The sequence below is a fragment of the Chionomys nivalis genome, chromosome 18 (genome assembly GCF_950005125.1).
Source record: "Chionomys nivalis chromosome 18, mChiNiv1.1, whole genome shotgun sequence".
Classification (NCBI taxonomy): Eukaryota; Metazoa; Chordata; class Mammalia; order Rodentia; family Cricetidae; genus Chionomys; species Chionomys nivalis.
Window position 1 is genome coordinate 5,629,203 of NC_080103.1, and position 12,995 is coordinate 5,642,197.

The window sequence follows — 12,995 nt, forward strand, 5'->3', positions numbered from 1 at the left end:
AATTTAATGATATCTGGCTAGAGATATTCCTGAGCTATCTACCAAACAATATTATAATTAATATAGTTTCTGTGTGATTATTTGGGTCTGGGCAACTGGGAAACAAAAGTATATTTTCAGTTTAGGAATGGCGCCCAATATGGGGCAAGAATTTCCACATAAAGCCTGAGAAAGGTTTAAAAAATAGTGCTTCTAAATCTACAAAAATGGGAGTCAATTGCAGCTTCTTGGTAGCAGCATTCTTTCGGATAGGCTCTGTTAGCAGGCTGCCAGCAGAGGTGCAGCTTCTTTAAGAAACGGCTTTCTGGTTCATGCTGGTAGTTCTAATGACTCTGGCTATTTTGGGAGGGTCCTGCTACAGAGCACTTAAATAGAGTTTGTGAGAAGCATGCTACCAGTTGCTTAATGGTACTATAGACCTGCTGGATTCGTGGAGCTGGGACGGTAAGCGTGGCTCACAGAGGTAGTGAATATACCTCCGCCATACTGGATGGAGTAGAGTCAACAGGCAAAGCTGCAGCATTGGTCCTAGCCACACCCACTTAGCATTTTAAAAAAAGCATTCCTGGATTTACTTTTCTGACCTTCAGGCAAGCTTTATTTATTAAAATACAAATGAAATGCCACTACATTAAGGTGCTTGCTGCCAAACCTGACGACCTGAGTTTGATCCTTGCACATGGTAGAGGGAAAGAATTGACTCCCACAGGTTGTCCTCTGACCTCCATACACATGCTGTGGTGCACATCCAACACACACCCCACACAATAAATAAATACATGTAACATTTTTCGTTCTCATTTCCCTTTTGTTGTTTCCAGAACTCTGTGCTAATTTCCATTTTATGTATGTGGTATTCAATGCACTCATTCCCCCAGCATGTGCATGCTGGGTCCAGGTTCTGGGTCCAGGACCAGAGATGTAAGAACCATGGAAGGTAAGGGCCATGGGGTATAAGGGTCATGGGGTGTAAGGGCCATGGGGTGTAAGGACCATGGGGTGTAAGGACCACGGGATGTAAGGACCATGGGGAGTAAGAGCCATGGGGTGTAAGGACCATGGGGTGTAAGAGCCATGGGGTGTAAGGACCATGGGGTGTAAGGACCATGGGGTGTAAGGACCATGGGATGTAAGGACCATGGGGTGTAAGGACCATGGGGTGTAAGGGCCATGGGGTGTAAGGGCCATGGGGTGTAAGGGCCATGGGGTGTAAGCGCCATGGGGTGTAAGGGCCATGGGGTGTAAGGACCATGGGGTGTAAGGACCATGGGGTGTAAGGACCATGGGGTGTAAGGACCATGGGGTGTAAGGACCATGGGGTGTAAGGACCATGGGGTGTAAGGACCATGGGATGTAAGGACCATGGGGTGTAAGGGTCATGGGGTGTAAGGACCATGGGGTGTAAGGACCATGGGATGTAAGGACCATGGGGTGTAAGGACCATGGGGTGTAAGGACCATGGGGTGTAAGGGCCATGGGGTGTAAGGACCATGGGGTGTAAGGGCCATGGGGTGTAAGGACCATGGGGTGTAAGGGTCATGGGGTGTAAGGACCATGGGGTGTAAGGGCCATGGGGTGTAAGGGCCATGGGGTGTAAGGGTCATGGGGTGTAAGGACCATGGGGTGTAAGGGCCATGGGGTGTAAGGGCCATGGGGTGTAAGGGTCATGGGGTGTAAGGGCCATGGGATGTAAGGGCCATGGGATGTAAGGGCCATGGGGTGTAAGGGCCATGGGGTGTAAGGGCCATGGGATGTAAGGGTCATGGGATGTAAGGGTCATGGGGTGTAAGGGCCATGGGATGTAAGGACCATGGGATATAAGGGCCATGGGATGTAAGGGCCATGGGGTGTAAGGACCATGGGGTGTAAGGGCCATGGGGTGTAAGGGTCATGGGGTGTAAGGGTCATGGGGTGTAAGGGCCATGGGGTGTAAGGGCCATGGGATGTAAGGACCATGGGATGTAAGGGCCAGGGATATAGGGACTGTGGGATGTAAGAGCCATGGAGTGTAAGGACCATGTGATGTAAAAGGGCCAGGAGTTCTGCTCTGTGTTGCATCTGTCTCACCTTGTGAGACCCTAGGATCCATTTCCAGTAATACCAAAATAATGCAGTATATGTATATAACTTATGCATAACTAACTCTCTCTTTCTCTGTGTGTGTGTGTGTACGCATGCATTTATAATGCCATGGTTTTAGGTGGATTTTTTTCTTTAGGCTGTCAATTCACAAAAAGCAACACAGAAACTTACTATTAATTATGAAAGTTTTTCCTACAGCTTAGGCTTGTCCAACTAGCTCTTACAACATGACTTTTTTACATCTCTTCCATTTTGCACCTCTTGTTTACTCTCTGTAGCCTTTGGCATCTCTCCTGCACCTAGATTCATCTCCTCTTTTCTTCCTGCCTGAAAGTTCCATCTAACCTCTTCCTGCCAAGCTATTGGCCATTCAGATCTTTATTAAACCAATCAGAAGTTGCCTTGTCAAAGACACATCTTCACAGTGTAAAAAAAAAAAAAAAATTTCACAACATTTCCCACCTTTGCCCAAATAGAAAGGTTTTAACTTCAACTCCAACACAGGAAAACTATATACAACAATATCAGATATTATCTAAATAAAAAGGGAAGGTTTTAACTCTAACATAGTTAAACCACATACAATAAGAGCAATTATCAAGTAAGAATTACATTCAAAATGTCAAGTCCATTTGCATTTGGCAAATTCAGAAAAAATTATCTGACCTTTATTTGTGAATCCAAAGTTTTGTTCTTAATTTGCTTTATGTCATAACTAAAGAAAACTGTAACTGTAACTATCTAATTTTTAACACTATCAGAGACCCGAGAAGGCTATAATAGTAACTGAGTAAACAGGAAGTGCAGAACAAACAACTTACAAAACTATGAGAAATGACAGAAGCAGTATAGCTTCCTGGACAGTCACCCCAGGTTCACTACTTGTGGCAGCAATCGGTCCTAATTTATAAGTCAAACTGTATCATGAGTGTCCGCATAGAGAAAAACACATCCATATGGAGCTCAGAGTTGACTTTTGAGCAGCTCCTGGAGGTCTTAGTACCTACTTCCTGACCTTAGGGGAGACAGCTGCAATGAAGTCCTAGTGTTGCCATTGAGACTGTAAGGATGAAGAGGAAAGGGTGTCAGCCCAAGACAACGATGTTTGTTCCATCAAAGCTGCCGGCGCCTCCACTGTTGTTAGTTCTGAAGAGGTCATGAACTGGCACTTTGCAGGGTGTCAGGAGCCTGTGTTCCTGCTCTTGTTGCAGGAACACAGGACCCCAAACACCTGTCACTGTTTTAATTCCTTCAGGCCTGGACCCCATACAGTCACTGTGATGTTGAACTGCCACCGCCATTGCCACCAATGAACCCGTGCCGAGGACACATGTGCCTGCCACCATCACCACCAGTGCAAGAATGCCGTAAGTCAAGAGAAGAGGAAAGCATGTCTTTCTCCAGCTTTCCATCCAGTCTGCCACAATGACTTCCACTGGTAGCAATCGGTAGCCAGCTGGAAAGAGACATAGGCTCTCAACACCTATTGTGCACCGCAGGAGAAAGGGCTTTGGTGCTCTGATCTTCATGTCTACCGTGGGGTGCCCTGACTGTGAGCCGGGCATTGTTCTGAGTGTGTCTGTGGCATGTTTGGGATGCAATGACTCAACAGACTGAGTGCAGCAGGTCTTCCCTGCTGTGGATGCACCTCATCCAACCCATGGACGGTCTCAGCAAGGCAGGAAGCTGAAACTCTCCCAAGGAAGACAGCATTGCTCCTGCCTATGCACCCCAGAGCTGAGAAAGACACTTCTTCCACCCATGTCTGCCTTGAAATGACCCATGAGCACCTTCAGAACCCTCAGACTGAAGTGGAACTGTCTGTTCTCATGACTCAGACCACTGGACCTGCCAGAAGTGACACCTTCTGTGGCATGTGTTCTGCATGCTGACTCACCTAAAGCAGGCGGGGTTTAGCTTCCAAAAAAGGACAAGCCAATTTCTTGTGCACTTGAATGAGTGTGTGTGTGTGTGTGTGTACGTGCGTGTACGTGCGTGTGTGTGAGAATGTGTGTTGTGAGAGAGAAAATGTGTGTGTGAGAGACAATGTATGTGAGAGAGAATGTGTGTGTGTGTGTGTGTGTGTGTGTGTGAGAGAGAGAGAGAGAGAGAGAGAGAGAGAGAGAGAGAGAGAGAGAGAGAGAGAATGTGTGAGAGAGAAAGAGAGACAGAATGATATGCCTCTCTGTAGAACCTTGACCAAAGCAGGCAGGCAGGAATGGAAGTGGGAACAAAAAGGCCATTGCAAAAGCTTCACATTTTGGAAATGCCTGTTCAGCTCTGAAGGCCGGCTCTGAAGGCAGGCATCCATTTCCCCTGTGGGGGAATGTTTATGTGGGCACTCTAACCCTGTAGCTCATTCCCAGCCTTTTCCATCCATCATCTTTTCTCTCTAGTCTGTTTTTACTTAATTTTTTTTTTTTTTTTTTTTTTTTTTTGCTTTTTCGAGACAGGGTTTCTCTGTTGCTTTGGAGGCTGTCCTGGAACTAGCTCTTGGCTGGTCTCGAACTCACAGAGATCCGCCTGCCTCTGCCTCCCAAGTGCTGGGATTAAAGGCGTGCGCCACCACCGCCCGGCTGTTTTTACTTAATTTAATTACTTATTATTTATACATTTTTTGAGACACAGTCTCACTATGAAGCCCTGGCTGCCCTGTGACTCCCTATATAAACCAGTCTATACTTGAACTCACAGAGATCCACCTGTCTCTACCTCCTGGGTTCTGAAATTAAAGGTTTGTGCCCCAGTACCCAGTTGTGGAATATTTCTTTACACTATGTCAAGATATGTCACTGTGATTGGTTTCATAAAAAGCTAAACAGCCAGCAGCTATGGAGAATTTGGGGAGCAGAGAGAACACTGGGAAAAATGTGGAGTCACCATCCAGACAGAGAGAAAGCGAGATGGGCAATATGGAGATGAGGTAATAAAGCCATGAGGCAGAAAGTAAATTAATAGAAATGGGTTAAGTTATAAGAACTAGTTAGGAGCAAGCCTAAGCTATCAGCCGAGTTTTCCTAATTAATAAGAAATCTCCATGTGGCTATTTGGGAACTGGCAGACAGGGCAGAAAAGTCTGACTACAGTGCCTTCTTTTTTATTTTTTAAATTTCTTTATTTTTTATTTTATGTGCATTGGTGTTTTGCCATGGGTGCCATGTCCCCTTGAGCTGGAGTTACAGACAGTTGTGAGCTGCTGTGTGGGTGCTGGAAACTGAACCCAGGTACTCGGGAAGAGCAGCCAGTGCTCTTAACTACAGAGCCACCTCCCCAGCCCCTCCATTTTTAAAGCCCATTACCATGTGCTGTATTAACGCTTTACTTTGACCAGGACCAGGAAATTTACACTCCTCCCATGATTACAGCCTCGTTCACTGCTTCACTGTGATGCTGACATTGCTCCTGTGATGCTGCACACTGAGCACAAGTTCCTCCCCCACCTGCGCCCGGATGGGGGTGTCCAGAACCACGGCAGCTTGCTTCAGTGGGAGGCTTCACCTGAGGTGTCCAGCCTGACCTCATCATCAAGGCACAAATGAAATCAAAACAGGATGGTGGTCACTCGTCCAGATCTACACATGCGGACCTTCACTTCTCTATTGGAAGTGTTCAGATATGACGTCATCAGATCTAATCTTAAGAGTCCCACTGGCTGACTTAAAGGGACACATGGCAATGAAGAGAAATCCAAACACACGGACAGGCCCCTAGAACTGGCTAATCAAGGTGCTATGCTTAGCCCAAGAGTGTGCTCTGCTCCTTGAACAGCACTCTCTTCTACCAGCATCTGCAACTCCACGAGCATCCTGAGCATCAAGACTGCAATAAACATCTGGATATTGCAGCTTCTTCCATTATTTCCTGCTGAATGAGCCCAGATGGCTCAATGACATCTAATATAATTATGCTCCACAATTTATCTGATTTGGGCCTTTGTAACACAGCAGCTTCATCTTCTATATGTCTCAGCCAAAACTCCAGTGTTTCCTTAGGGAAGTGATTGGCTTCAGATATGAGGTCCAAAGCAACACAATGCTGGTCTTTCTCCACGGAACTGTAGGGCTTAACCTCACCAAGTGTTCCAGCAATTATAGGCAAAAGAGAGAAGCCTTTGGACACATCCAACACATAGAGAGGGTCAGAGGTGCTCGGTGCAGTAGCACTCTGTCCACTTCCAGAGTTCATCTGAGTCCTGACACTGAGGAGCCATGGGCTGGCACAGTTTCTCTAGGGCCAGCGAAGACAACACCTTCCTCATGGCCATCCTAAAGCCTTCATGATATGGAATGTTATTGAGAAAGCAATCTCTGTAGGTTCTAATACACAGGGCTGCTCCAGAGCATCTGCTCTACTGGTCTGAAGGTTAGCCAGAGCACTTATTTCATTAAAAAAAAATATCTATTTATTTATTATGTATACAGTGCTCTGCACCTACACACCAGAAGAGGGCACCAGATCTCATTACAGATGGTTGTGAGCCACCATATAGTTGCTGAAAATTGAACTCAGGCCCTCTGGAAGAGCAGTCAGTGCTCTTAACCTCTGAGCCATCTCTCCAATCCACCACTTTTATTTTTATTTTTGAAGTTAGTGCCTTTTTGAGACAGTGTCTCCTGTGTAGCTCTGGCTAGCTTAGCTATGTAGACCAGGCTGGCCTTGAACTCACAGAGATCTGTCTGTCTCTGCCTCTCAAGTGGTAGGATTAAAGGTCTACACCACTATGTCTTGCTTTAAACTTAAAAAAATAATATTTCGGGCTGGAGAGATGGCTCAGTGGTTAAGAGCATTGCCTGCTCTTCCAAAGGTCCTGAGTTCAATTCCCGGCAACCACATGGTGGCTCACAACCATCTGTAATGAGGTCTGGTGCCCTCTTCTGGCCTGCAGACATACACACAGACAGAATATTGTATGCATAATAAATAAATATTTAAAAGAAAATAAAACTCTTTAAAAAAAATTCGTGCATATAGGTATTTTGCCTGTGTGTACATCTTTGTACTACATGTAAATGGAGATTGCTTGTTCATTTCCCGGCTGCCCAGACTTGAATAATCACACAGAAATAATTACAACATTTGATGCTGACCTGAGCTACAGGAGATGAATGTTAGGGCCACGCAGGGAGACCATTCCCAAAAAAACAAATAAAATCAAAATTTCAAATGTCAGTTGTGTTTGTTTTGTTGTTTTAGAAGTGAAACTGAGCCGGGCAGTGTTGGTGCACACCTTTTATCCTAGCACTCAAGAGGCAGAGGCAGAGGCAGGCGGATCTCTGTGAGTTCGAGGCCAGCCTGGTGTACAGTGTTCCAGTTCAACCAGGGCTACACAGAGAAACCCTGCAACAAAAAACCCCAAGCAAAACAGAACAAAAATACAGGCTGGGCATAATGGCACACACCTTTAACGCCAGCATTTTGGAGGCAGAGACAGGTGGATCTCTGTGAATTTGAGGCCAGCCTGGTCTACAAGGTAAATTCCAGAAGACATGCAGGAGCGGGAGGAAGGATGGGAGGAACCAAAGGAGGCAGGGACACCACTATATCATGACCCACAGAATCAACTGACTGGGACTCAGGGGGCTCGCCTGTAGGGGTCTAACCTGTGCTCTTTTGTGGGATTCCCAGCAGTGGGGGCAGGGCTGTCTCTGACTCTGGCCTACTAGTGGGACCCTTGTCCTCCACTGGGTCCCTCGTGCAGCCTTGATGTATGGTATGTGCCTTCTCACCTTATTGTAGCACGTTAGGCCATGTTTGTCTGATGTCTCTGAGGCCTGCTCTTCAGAGGCGGGGGGTGGGGTGGATCTGGGGTAGAGGGAAGTGTGGAGAAGAACTGGCAGGAGGGTAGGGAAGGGAAACTGAGAACAGGATGTAATATAGGAGAGAAAGGGGAAAAGAAAGAAAAGCACTAAAGGTGGAGCAATGGAACCCCCGCTCTACCCACACCTCAGCCAGCATTCACCCTAGGTGGTGTTCTATACTGATATTTTGTGCCCAAACAGCCTGTGCTCACTCTCAGGGCTGTATACCTAGCAACAGTAAGAGTTGGCACAGCTGCCTGTGAACCTCTGAACTGGGCTGAGGCTGTTCAGAGGCAGGCTGCCTCACAGTGCCACGGGCAGGGAAGGACGGAAGGAAACACCCACCGGAAACAAACTGGAGATGTTATCTCCTCCCCTGCCCTGGGGAAGCCAGGGCCAGTAGCCCCCGCCCCCATCGCCTGCTGGTGCACAATCAGCCTCCTACCCGTGCCTGAGCCACAACAGCACCAGGCCAGCATCCCTGCCCACATGAAGGGTGGGACAAGTCCTTTCTTTCCACCAGCTGCCACATCCTCACCTCCTGTGGAATATTGAGTAAACCTAGCATGTTCACCCCTTCTCTCTGTCCCACTGAGGCCTGTCTTTCCCAAGACGGGAGACACTGCCCCAGGGACACTGCAAGACTGCATACAGCACAGTCTGCAAACTTGAGGATCTCTTAGCCCAAAGAAAACCTTGTTCTCTGTCCACAAATAAATTGATGGTATTTGTGGTGCTGGGGATGGAAGCTAGAACTCAGCTCAGACTAGGTCTGCTACTGAGCTGCACTGCAAATGCACACCCCAGAACCCAGCTCGCTGGCTCTCTCTCTCTCTCTCTCTCTCTCCTCTCTCTCTCTCTCTCTGTCTCTCTCTCTCTCTCTGTCTCTCTCTCTCTCTCACACACACACACACACACACATACACGCATATCCCGTCCCCAAAACCCAGCACCCCCCCCCCTCTCTCTCTCTCACACACACACACACAAATGCATATCCCGTTCCCAGAAACCCAGCTCGCTGGCTCTCTCTCTCTCTCTCTCTCTCTCTCTCTCTCTCTCTCTCTCTCTCTCTCTCTCACACACACACACACACACAAATGCATACCCCGTCCCCAGAACCCAGCACCCTCTCTCTCTCTCTCTCTCTCTCTCTCTCTCTCTCTCACACACACACACACACACAAATGCATACCCCGTCCCCAGAACCCAGCACCCTCTCTCTCTCTCACACACACACACACACACACACACAAACACACACACAAATGCATACCCCGTCCCCAGAACCCAGCACCCCCCCCTCTCTCCCACACACATACACACACACACACACACACACACAAATGCACACCCCGTCCCCAGAACCCAGCTCACGTGCTCTCTAACTTACACACACACACACTTTATATTGTTGGTGGGTTTGTTTTTAGTTCTGTTTTGAGACAAATCCTCACGTTGACTGAACGTACTCACTAAGCAGTGGAGGGTGACCCTGAACTTCTGACCCTCCTCCCTCAAGCTCCCAATTCTTGGAATTAGAAACCTATCACGCCCACCATACCCTCTTTGGAGAAGAAACACCTGATACATTTTTTGCTGTTATTTTGTGGCACAGGGATTAAATCCAAGGCCTGACACAACCTGGCCCTGTGTGCTACACACAGCAGGCTTTCTCAGCCAGGGCTACCTAACCCTCCTCTGCTGGGGGCAGGGCGGGGCAGCTCCTGGCAACTCTGTGAACTGGACAGCTTGCTGGAAAGCTTTGGGAGGGTCAGACAAGTCCATGTCCTCACTGAGGTCAGAGCACAGTCTCAAAGAGAGGTGAGTCAGAGGAGTCTACTCACTGAAGCTGTGCACTGGACCCTTTACTGCTGGGCAGAGCCAGTCTCCCTCACCTCAACCTCCCTCGAGGCACAAAACTGAAAACACAGACTCTGCCATTTAGCAGCAGAGGTGCAGATGCAGTTTTGGGACCAGAGGTGAGGGAGAAATTCTGCCTCTCCCTCCAGCAGAGCCCAACACCTAGCTCCCTCTAGGCTGGCGAGCAAGGTCTCCCTCTGCAACCCCCTCCTGTGTGCCCTACTTGGTGGCGACAGTGGGTGCTGTAGCTGCCTGTCCGGCTGGCCTGGGTGCTCTAGTCTGTTCTCCGGGAAGGTGGTGTATCAAGTCTTAGTTGCCCTTTGTTATGTTCCTTTGTTTAGACCAGGTCTTCAAGCCCAGGCTGGCCTTGAAGTCTTTATGTAGCCTAGGCTGGTCTCAAAGTCGTCGTGGGACAGCAGGTTAGAGCCACCAGGCCTGCTTAGAGAATTTTCTTTGCTTCTCGACTGTCCTAGCTCGCTTTCTTACACCTGACCAAAAGCATCCTGGGAAGGAGGGGTGTTTGGCTTACATTTCCCTATCACTGTTCATCACTGGGGGAAGTCAGGACAGAAACTCAGGGTGGGGGCTAAAGCAGAGACGATGGAGGAGCGCTGCTTACTGGCTTGCTCCCCATGGTTTGCTCAGTTTGCTTTTCATACAGCCCAAGACCACCTGCCCAGGTGTGGGTGGCACTACCCTCTGTGGTATAGACCCTCTGACATCAATCATTAATCAAGAAAATGTCCACTGGCTTCCCTACAGGCCAATCTGATGGAGGCATTTTCTCAGTTGAGGGTCTCTCTTTCCAACCCAAGCTTGTATCGAGCTGACAAAAAAAAATCGGAGCTGCACACATTCAGTGAACAGTCCATCTTCAGGACAGAGTTACTGGGTCCAATCACTGAGGTACTGGTATAGGAATTGTAGCAGCTACTTCTGCAAAGCAGGAGACAGGACAGACCAAGTGCTGAGGGGAGGGTGGGAAGCGTGGGGAGGAGAGGAAAAGGGAGGGCAAGGAGAGGGAAGGCGGTTGTGCTGAAGGCCCGCTGAAAGGGGAGCCCATCACATGAGCACAGGTTCTGGGCTCCCCTCCAGCCTTTCACACTGCACAGTCACAGCCTGAGCTGGGCTGGAAAGTCAACTTCTGAGTGTGGCCGTCACCAACAGCTGAGTGTGGCCGTCACCAACAGCTGAGTGCGGCGGTCACCAACAGCTGAGTGTGGCGGTCACCAACAGCTGAGTGTGACCGTCACCAACAGCTGAGTGTGGCCGTCACCAACAGCTGAGTGTGGCCGTCACCAACAGCTGAGCGTGGCCGTCACCAACAGCTGAGTGTGGCGGTCACCAACAGCTGAGTGTGACCGTCACCAACAGCTGAGTGTGGCCGTCACCAACAGCTGAGTGTGGCCGTCACCAACAGCTGAGTGTGGCGGTCACCAACTGCTGAGTGTGGCCATCACCAACTGCTGAAGTACTCAAGTCCAGGAGGAGGAACTCTAGAGCCCAGGAGGCAAAGCAGCAAGACCCTGTGAAGATAAAGGAGGGGCGGAGACAGCTCACTGGGTCAGACAAGGACAGGAGTTTATTTCCCCAGCAACCACAGGAAAGGCTGTAGCCTTTGAGTGTCTGAGACTCAGCATGGGTGCGGGAAGAGACAGACAGATCCTGAGCTCTCTGACCAGCTGTAAGGACAAGCTTCCAGGTTGGGTCAGTGAGAGACCCTGTCTCGAGACAGTAACGTACAGAGAAACAGAGGAAGGCCTGCTTTGACTCTATATGCACAGGTACTAACACTCACAGGCCGCGCATGTGTGTATACAGGTATGCACACATCATATAAGGACAGGAAATGATGGGATGGAAGTGCTTAAAGGGGAGGTCACGCTCTAGACTGAAACTCAGAGATGGAACCATTCTAGAACACAGTGGGGTGCCTAGGGGTGATCATTTGATCATTTACCCACAAGGAGGCCAGCCTGAGCTACAGAGTAAGACCCTATCTCAAAAAATATATGCACATAAAATAAAAAGTCAAAAAGGAACAATAACACAGCTGTCACTGAAGAACAGTGTAGACATCAAAGGTGGCATCCACAGTTACAACAGGCTCTGGGACCACAGCAGAGAAGACATTAACGCTCCAGTGCATGCCAGCTTCCACAAGGGACCTAGAAACCAAAGTGTGGCTAAGGCAAGGAGAGGAAGTCACCAACTCACACAGAAGAGGGAAAATGCGCCTGGACCAGGTGTGGAGGTACACCTCTGAACCAGCGGGGACAGGACTCCTACAAATTCAAGGACTATTTGGGGAGTTCCAGGCCAGCCTAGGTTACTGGTAAGAACCTGTCTTTTAATTATTTATTTATTTATTATGCATACAATATTCTGTCTGTGTGTATGTCTGCAGGCCAGAAGAGGGCATCAAACCTCATTACAGATGGTTGTGTGCTACCATGTGATTGCTGGGAATTGAACTCAGGACCTTTGGAAGAGCAGGCAATGCTCTTAACCACTGAGCCATCTCTCCAGCCCCCATAAGAACCTGTCTTAATAAACAAAAGGTTTGCTGGCTCGTGCCTGTAATCCCAGCATTTCACTGTGAGTTTAAGACCAGCCTGGGCTACACAACAAGACACTCTCGCCAAAAAGAAAACAAAGGGGGGGCATTCTCTTTGTGGCTGACAACCCTCCTCTACTCTGAAAAACCTCACCATAGGTCTGGTAAGAGGCCTCCAGGGACAGGAAGGTCAGGTAGAGCTGAGGGCCCATTGGTGGTGGCAAGAGTATTAGCCTTCAGTAGGATGAAAGCGCCACAGGGAAGGTGGAGGGAGTAAGGCCAGCTGGACACCCTGTGCTGCCTAAAGCTTTGGGGCTGCGGCAGGCCAGGTAGGCTCTTCCCATTTGGAGGCAGGCACATTAAACCCAACACTCAGGAAGTAGAGGCATGAGTTTGAGGACAGCCTGGTCTACGTGAGACCCTTTCTAAAACAAAAACAAACAACAATAACAAAACCAAAGACCAAACAAACAACCCAGACTGTTCCTAGGTTTGTGGTCCCTCTTCTTGTCCTGGACCATTTGTCTGTAGCAGAGTCTTGCTGATATTGCCAAGACTTGTCTGTCTCAAGGCAATCCTCCTGCCTAAGCTTCCTCTCCCCTCTTGAAGGAAGACACTGCTGTTTGTCTTCCCTTTGAGTTTAGCATCTGCTAGGAACTCCTGAGCGGGAGGAAGCACTGCCTGGGCACAGACAG

The 12,995-nt window shown here is 48.7% G+C and overlaps 1 pseudogene; it reads right to left on the reverse strand.

Moving 5' to 3' along the window:
* Positions 1-5,453: 5,453 nt before the first annotated feature.
* LOC130889880 (protein arginine N-methyltransferase 9-like) lies at positions 5,454-12,512 on the reverse strand (annotated as a pseudogene).
* Positions 12,513-12,995: the final 483 nt, after the last annotated feature.